Genomic DNA, 9,060 nt, shown 5'->3' with positions numbered 1-9,060 from the left:
ATTTGGGGAAAATTGAATCAAGCATTATATAAAACACATAATGTACCATGGCACATGTTATTTATTTTAGAAATTTTAAGTTAACATTATAAAATCAATGTAAATAGCCATATTAATAGAAAAAAAGGGGTAAAAGCATTTGGCATTCTCAATATTAGGAAGAGTATTAAGTAAAATTCAATACCCTCTCAAATAAAATCTATCAGCACTCTAGAAAGAAGAGAAAATAAAAAAAGAATCAGCCAATCTGGTTAAGTGTATTCACGAATGAAAAGTCCTCCACCTGTCATAATACTTAATGGAAAATATTGAAAGCTTTCCTCTAAGATTTGATATATTCAAGCCTATCGATGCAGAGTCGTTTTATCCAATACAAAACTGAAGGTCCCAGACATTATAATAATAAGTAAAAAAAGTGAAGGCCATATAAGATTAAAAATAAAAGAGTAAACTATTAATTTAAAGACAATAAGATTTTGTATGCAGAAAACGATTAAAAAATACGCAAAACACCCTCCAAAATAATAAATTTAGCAAAAGTCACATGATACGTTAAAATACAAGGTACAAAATTTTATTTCAGAAGAACAAAAATAAGTACTTAGGCATACATTTAGTTCATGATGTACCAAATCTCCTTATTGAACACTACAAGCAAAAAATTACAGAAGACAGAAATAAAAAGATATGTTATGATAGTGTCTTGATAAAAATGTATTTCTTTCAGTTTATTTGAGAGTGAGAGTGAGAGAGAGAATGACAGGGGAGGGGCAGAGAGAGGAGGGAATGAATCCCTAATAGGCTCCATGCTGTCAGCATGGAGCCTGATGTAGGGCTTGAGCTCATGAACTATGAGATCATGACCTGAACCGAAACCAAGAATCAGATGCTTAACTGACTGACCCACGCAGACGCACAAACAAACTAAGCAAAAGAAAACAAAAAACAGCGTTTTAAAGATTTAATTCTACCCAAATTAGTTTTAGATCCAATAGAGCTCCAATGAAAATTCTAACAGGCTTTTTAGAATTTAAAATTCTATAGAAATGCAAAGTATCTCTTATAACCAAACAATCCTTGCAATGTACAAAATCAGAATACTTAAAATACCTGTCTACCAGAATTACACTAAGGTTACAATAATCAACACATTGTGATATTTAATTTTATTATAGGTCAATTAATAATTTGGCAATGTGGGAAATAGTATCTCTTTTCAATAAATGGTGTTGGGAAAATTGTATATCACAACAGAGAAAATGAATTCCAAAATTTAACTCCATAGACAAAAATTAATAGATTTATTACAGACCTATCTTAAACACTGGCATTATTACCTATCTTGAAGCAAAATTAAGAGAATATCATCATGAACCTAGAGCACACACAATTCACTGGATAGGATGTTCAAAGCACAAACCATTACACTAGTGACCACAGGGGATCTCATAAACACATTGTGATATATCAAATCATGGAATACTATCCATTAATAAAAGAGAGTCAACTACGAAGCACATGATAATATGATGAACCCCATAGAAACTAATCTGAATGAAAGAATGTGGACACAATGAGTATATATTGTATGATTAAATTTGTATAAAGTCAAAGAACAGACAAACTAATCTTTATAGAATTCCTAAAGTGGTTGCCTCTGCAGGGGGGGGGGGGGGGGCGGATTGAGTATGAAAACGTGAAAGGGGATTTTATGGGTGAGAAAAAATATATATATTGAGATGGTGAATACATTGATCTATACAACTGTCAAACTATGGAACTGTACACTTGGTAAATTTTATTATACGTACTTTAATTAAAAATAATTAGTCTGGGGCGCCTGGGTGGCGCAGTCGGTTAAGCGTCCGACTTCAACCAGGTCACGATCTCACGGTCCGTGAGTTCGAGCCCCGCGTCGGGCTCTGGGCTGATGGCTCAGAGCCTGGAGCCTGTTTCCGATTCTGTGTCTCCCTCTCTCTCTGCCCCTCCCCCGTTCATGCTCTGTCTCTCTCTGTCCCAAAAATAAATAAACGTTGAAAAAAAAAATTAAAAAAAAAATTAAAAAAAAATAAAAAAAAATAAAAAAAAAATAATTAGTCTGTTTTAAAACAAAAATCTGACAATTGACACTTTCCTTCTAAATTCCATTGTGGACCCTCTGCTTTCAGGTACCCAAACCATTTGCTTCAAGGTAATCTCACAGAGGAAAAAAAACAAAACAAAACAAAACAAAACAAACACCACCACAACCAACAAAAAACAACTCATTGGATAACACACGTTTGTCATAATAGTCTGCATCATACTGAAAATGTAAGAAATTGGGGAATAAAACTATATCTTCACAAAAATGCAAGCAGAATTTTAGCCAAATTATAAATATGAAGGAAAACAAATGTATATGTGAATCTAGTTGTTATTTCATCCCTATGTCATATACTTGATAATCATCCGTATGTTAGATAAACATATTGGAGTCTTCTACTTGCATTTCAAGTGGCTTTGCTTTGAATGCCATGGTAATACAATTTGATTCACAAAGTTCTATGACCCTTATATATTCATTGTGAAGAGGGATTGTTTATGCTACAACATGATCCTTCCGGTCCTGCTGTGTGGCTTCTCAGGTACTCGAGACTAGGAAGTCAAATAATGTCAGCTATCCTGCCAACTAAGACACTTGGCCCCTTTTTGACTAATTAGGTGTTTGACAAATATTGATTTAATACTAATAAGCCTTAAAACATTGGCTCTAATTTCTCCCCCTGGGGTATTTCAACTAAAGAGGTGACTTTTAAAGTCCTTCACTTAATTTGGATTAGGCGATTTGGAAGGCTCAGGAACTTGAGAAGTTTGGACTCTTTAAAGCTGTCAATAAGGTATAATATTCAGCTATAGGAGTGTCTGCCCTTCCAGGTTATAGCAAGTTGATGTGCATATAATTATGTGATGTTGAGGGAAACAAGAATGGTCTCACTTGTCCCAGTGGTACATGCTGCTTAAAATAATTTACACTGGTGGGTAAAGGAATGAGAAGAGCAAAAAAAAAAAAAAAATTGTGTGTGTGCGTATATATATGTGTGTGTGTGTGTGTGTGTGTATCTATATGTGTGTATATATGTGTATATATATATGTGTATATCTATATATATAAAATGTGTACACAGAGAAATAGGTAATTAACATATTAGCTAAACACATAATATCCTCAATTAAATTGAAAATCAACTCTAAGACTCATTTATTTTTTTAATCTAGACATAAATGTGACTTTTTAAAATGATATGCCTGGATATGACTTTATTTTGGTTCCTGCTTTTTTTAAGTAAAACTTCATTTAATTATAGTCTAAATAAGATTTGCTCTCAAATTCTATTCTGCAGCTTTCCACAGCATGCAGTTTTCAATACAAACAAAGACTGTAAAAATACTATTACTCTAAATTCCTTCAAAGAACAAATATACAGGGGAAATACTGAGATCATGTCATCATATCTATTGTCAGCTACAGTCCTTTCTACACTTGCACAAGATGGCACATCATTGATATTTCTTATAACAATATTGAAGCCAGCAAAAAATAAGTTAAAATATTATTATACTTATACAAATGAAAGTTTTATATCTTTAGAATATTTTTATGTCTTTATTGTACAAGTAATTTATGTTCATTTCTTCAAAAAAATAATATGTGGTGTAGCAGGCATAATTAGTTGGTAATTGGACAACTATCCTTTCTTACTGATGTCATTCACTGAGATGGGTAAGTCCAAGATATTACAAAGAAAGGTTGGGGGTCGGCATCAAAGGACAAAGAGTGCAGGTTGCTGAAACTAGCAAGTTTGACCCTCTGTGCTGATAGGTTGTGCTTTACCCTCTGGGTTAAGATGATAAGAATAGCTGTAATTTTGACTCAAGTGCAAATTGAAATTGGAAAAAGAGGCTATGTAGGACTATCCTGAAGGAGTGTCTTCCTTCTCATCTATACTGCTGCTAGTATATGTATATTTTAGAGATTATGTAAAGATTGGTATCTAGTTTTGTATTGCGTATGTCAGGGACTATATTTGACATGTAAAAATACAGTGAGCAAAGTCAGTTTCTGTCTTCACAAAGATTACAGTATAGTGAGGAAATGAGAAAACTATTAATCAAATCATCACACAAGTAAATATTCATGAGCGACCAGAATAAATGTGATCAGGTAGAGGTATTTGGTAGTATAACAACCTGTAATTGTGGGAACCATTCTACTCAGAAACATTCCTAGAAAGAACTGATTTGCCAACGCCCTGTTTTTTAACTCGCAGTTTTCAAAACATTCACCAAAATGTCACATTTAATAAGAATTTCCATGAATTAATGTTCTCCTATTCATTTTAAAAAGCAGTATAAAACAGTATGAATATATTTGCATACCAATATTCTTAGCAGTATTATTCAAAAGGGCCAAATGATGGAAACAATCTAAGTGTCCATCGACAGATGAATGGCTAAACAAAATGCGATATGTACATAAAATGGGATATTGTTGAGTCTTAGAAATGAGTGAGATCCTGATACATGCTGCTGCTGGAAAACATGCTGAGTGAGAGTAAGTCAGGCATAGAAAACATCATTGTTGCATGATTCCACCTTTGTGGGGTACCTCGAGTAATCATATTCCTGGTGACAGAAAGTAGAATGGTGGTTGCCAGGGGCTTGCAGGAAAGGAGGATAGCAAATTAAAAAAAATTGTAATATTTATTCCTTTTTTGAGAGAGGGACCCAGACCATGAGCAGGGTAAGGGCAGAAAGAGAGGGAGACACAGGATCTGAAGCAGGCTCCAGGCTCCGAGCTGTTAGCACACAGACTGAAGCAGGGTCCGAACTCATGAACTGTGAGATCATGACCTGAGCTGCAGTCAGACACTTAACTGACTGAGCCACCGAGGCGCCCCGAATGGGGAATTATTTTTAGTGGATAATGAGTTTCAGTTTGGGATAAAGTTCTGAAGATAAATGGTGAAGATGATGCCACAACAATGAGAATGCATTTAACACAACTGAATTATACACAAAAATGGTTAAAATCTTAAATTTTATGTCATGTATATTTTACCACAGTACAGAAAATAGTATGAATCACATATATTGAAGCAGAACTGAAACTATACTGTGTGTATTTACAAACTAGGTTCGAATTTTTCCATGGTGATTTCTTAGAAGCAATCTAAGGGGTATTCATTTAAAAATAACTACTATAATAAGCATTCACAACCTAAATAACATCTGAGACACATAATTGGATATGTAATTATGACCTGTCAGTTTACTAATGTTTGCAATTATAAAAATAACGCTTCAAATAAAAGACAATAACCACTAAACCTATTTCTAAGTAACATGAATACTTCTGACTGTTTCTAAAATCAAAGATCGGCCTCTAAGGAGAATGCAAATAAATACAGAAACTATATGGACCATACTCCACTGATATAATGAGCCTGGTTTTGATCTATACAAAATTATATTTTGAAGTAAAGAGATTCTCTAGCCCAGTCATCGAATGGAACAAAAATTTTAGCCATACTATGTCACTGTAAATTAATTTACAGCTTTAATGTCAAAGAAACATAGAGTTAAGGACCATTAACCATCTTATTTCCTCATCTTTCCATTCCCTGTTATTTTCCCGGATACTGAAGATAATTGCTTTTGCAAAGCATTGTCCTCAGTCCATTTTTCATTGTTAAAAATTATAGTTAACACATTATATTTTAAAATCTCCATTTAAATGTTTTGTGTTTGACTCTACTGTTTGATCTTTTGTCTTTAAATCCACATCACTTTGTTTTAGTTGAGAGGTTCTCAACCTTTTTTTGGTTTCTGGTATTCTTAGAGCTTCAGTAATTATTTCATATTATCTTAAGACCTAAAGAACCTCTAAGAATTTCATAAAGTAGTTACATCCAAACTAGTACATGTCCAAAATCTTAGTAGCTGTATAAATCAAGAACACACATTAATTAAAGGAAAACATTTATTTTATTCCAAAATAACCACAATTTCATGCTTGTGGAATAATGTGCGCATGTTGGACAATGCACATATTCTTAAACCTTAGAAACAGATTAGGAAAAACTAATATCCTATTTTATGCTGCTGGTTGTATTTATGTTTAAAGCTGCAAGGAAACTGCAAAGATATGACTTCATCAAAACTTATGTAGCAGGATCTTATGATAAAATTATAGTAGTTCTGATGTATGATAGTTGTCAGGATCAGTGATATTCTCAAAAACTTAAAATATCCAAGGCATTTCTGAGAGTTCATTATAGTATCTTGGGGCTTTTTATTTTTTATTTTTATTTTTTAATTTTTTTTTTCAACGTTTATTTATTTTTGGGACAGAGAGAGACAGAGCATGAACGGGGGAGGGGCAGAGAGAGAGGGAGACACAGAATCGGAAACAGGCTCCAGGCTCTGAGCCATCAGCCCAGAGCCCGACGCGGGGCTCGAACTCACGGACCGCGAGATCGTGACCTGGCTGAAGGCGGACGCTTAACCGACTGCGCCACCCAGGCGCCCCTCTTGGGGCTTTTTAAAGAAAAATTTTTTAATGTTTATTTATCTTAGAGAGAGTGCGAGCGAGCGCTGGGGGAGGGGCAGAGAGACAAGGAGACAAAGAATCTGAAGCTGACTCTAGGCTCCAAGTTGTCAGCCTAAAGCCGGACATGGGGCTTGAACTCACAAATAACGAGATCATGACCTGAGCTGAAGTCTGACACTTAACCGACTGAGCCACCCAGGTGCCCCTCTTGGGGCGTCTTATGATACAATTTGAGAACTATGATTTTAGCCATTGCTTTTTAAATTTTTATTTGGCAGGCTTTTTGAAGTATTAAGGAAATAACCTCAGTTTCCAAGGCCACCAGGTGGTTAATAGATAATTTCCAGGAGTATCTGCTCTTCCTTATTTAAAAAAGAAAAGCAAAAAACTATTTTTTAAAAGCATGTCCACCTGCACTCACTTCAGCAGCACATATAGTAACACTAGAACGATACAGAGAAGATTAGCTTGACCCTGTGCAAGGATGGAGTGAAAATTTGTGAAGCATCCCATGTTTTCTTAACCAATGTTAGGAAGCTTTGTGGTTAAAAAAGAAAAAAAAATAATGAAGATAAAAAAGCATTTCTACCTTGCAATACAATGTTAACTGCTTTGCATCACAGCAAAGTCAAAGGAGGTGGGGTTGATATTGCTTTTCTCACTGTCATATTGACATGATCATTATGTGTGAGCAAGCTTATTACCTATCTGTTCACAATCATCTGAATTAGAACAATAAATAGTTGTTGCACAGTATTGGTTTTCATGAATACAAATATTCAGATGGGCACTGCTTTCATAATTATTCATAAAGATTCAAATAATACAAATCTCTCCTAACTCACTGAAATTTTAGCAGCAAGTTCTCATACTACCTTACTTATTATCTTTTGGACTTTCTGGAGCCTCCATTATATCATATGAGCAAGAAAATGAAAGAAGACAAAACTAATGTGTGAAACAACTTCCCTAAAAATGGCATCTTCTTGTTTCCTCTTGAATGTAGCATTGTATACTTTAAAAAATCATAATGATTAGTTTTTGTTTTCAGCTCTGACATGAAAGAGTTTGAAAGTTGCGATTGCTGTTCTTACAACAACAAAAACCTGTACCTTCAATTTTCTTGAAGCTATTGTGGCACTTGGATTGTGAAGCCAACTGCAATCCCCAAGTCCAAAGAGATAGACACATCCAGAGGAGCCACAGCAAGATCTGAAGACGCGGAACGGAGCCATGGGTGAGAACATGTAATTAATCATTTTGAATTTCTGGAGGTGCGTGTAGACTAGTGAAAGGAGAACTTTACATTTGTTAATTTAATTTTATTTTAGAGAGGGAGAGAGGGCACGGAAGAGGAGCAGAGGAAGAGAGAGACAGAATCTTAATCAGGCTCCAAGCCTGATGCAGGGCTTGATCCCATGACCCTGGGACCATGGCCCGAACTGAAATCAAGAGTTGGACTCTCAACCGACTAAACCATCCAGGTGCTCTGAAAGGGACACTTTTTTTTCGGAGGGACAAAGTCTTAGAAAGGGAACCACATTTCCTGAGTTTTACCTCCAGGAACCCCATGAGGTTCTCATGGGGGAGATCTGAGAAAGATCACAGAGTGGCTCTGACAGGGAAAGGTGAGGACTAATCATTGCGAAATAAACTGATACTTCTCCATACAAAGGCTTAGTTTCCATGAAAGACATTTTACTGAAGCTTATGCCACGTGGAGAAAGGATATTCTTCACACTCTAGCCCACTCTAGTCTTCTTGTCTCACCTAAGGGGGATGCATTTTCCAATGTCCTATAATTGGAATCATACAGTACATAGCCTTTCCAGACTGACTTCTTTTCACTTAGCAATATGTGACTAAGGTTCATCTATGTCTTGTTGTGGCTTGAGAGTGCATTTTTCTTATTGATGAATATTCCATTGCATGGATGAACCACTGTTTACCTATTCACTTATTTTTTTAAATACCTATGGAAGCACTATTTTTGTAATTTTTTAAATATAATTTATTGTCAAGTTGGCTAACATACAGGGTACACAGTGTGCTCTTGGTTTGGGAGGTAGATTGCCGTGATTCATCGCTTACATACAAAACCCAGTGCTCATCCCAACAAGCGCATTCCTCGATGCCCATCACCCATTTTCCCCTCTCCACCCCCCAAAATCAACCCTGTTTGTTCTCTGTATTTAAGAGTCTCTTATGGTTTGCCTCCCTCCCTCTGTTTGCAACTATTTTTTTCCCCTTCCCTTATCCCATGGTCTTCTATTATGTTTCTCAAGTTCCACATGTAAGTGAAAACATATGATATTGGTCTTTCTCTGACTTACTTCACTTAGCATAATACCCTCCAGTTCCATCCACATTGCTGCAAATGGCAGTATTTCATTTTTTCTCATTGACAAGTAGTATTCCATTCTATATATGAACCACATCTTTATCCATTCATCATTTGATGGACATTT

General features: G+C 35.4%; 1 non-coding gene across 1 annotated transcript; it reads left to right on the top strand.

The window, feature by feature from the left end:
* Positions 1 to 7,005: 7,005 nt before the first annotated feature.
* LOC112850546 (U6 spliceosomal RNA) lies at positions 7,006 to 7,111 on the top strand. The gene has a single exon (XR_003222669.1). It is a non-coding gene; the product is annotated as a U6 spliceosomal RNA (small nuclear RNA).
* Positions 7,112 to 9,060: the final 1,949 nt, after the last annotated feature.

Source organism: Puma concolor, chromosome C2, assembly GCF_028749965.1.
Source record: "Puma concolor isolate L17-30 chromosome C2, mPumCon1.1.hap2, whole genome shotgun sequence".
NCBI lineage: Eukaryota > Metazoa > Chordata > Mammalia > Carnivora > Felidae > Puma > Puma concolor.
Note: the sequence above shows the minus strand (reverse complement) of the source record. Positions and strands in the feature narration are given on the sequence as shown.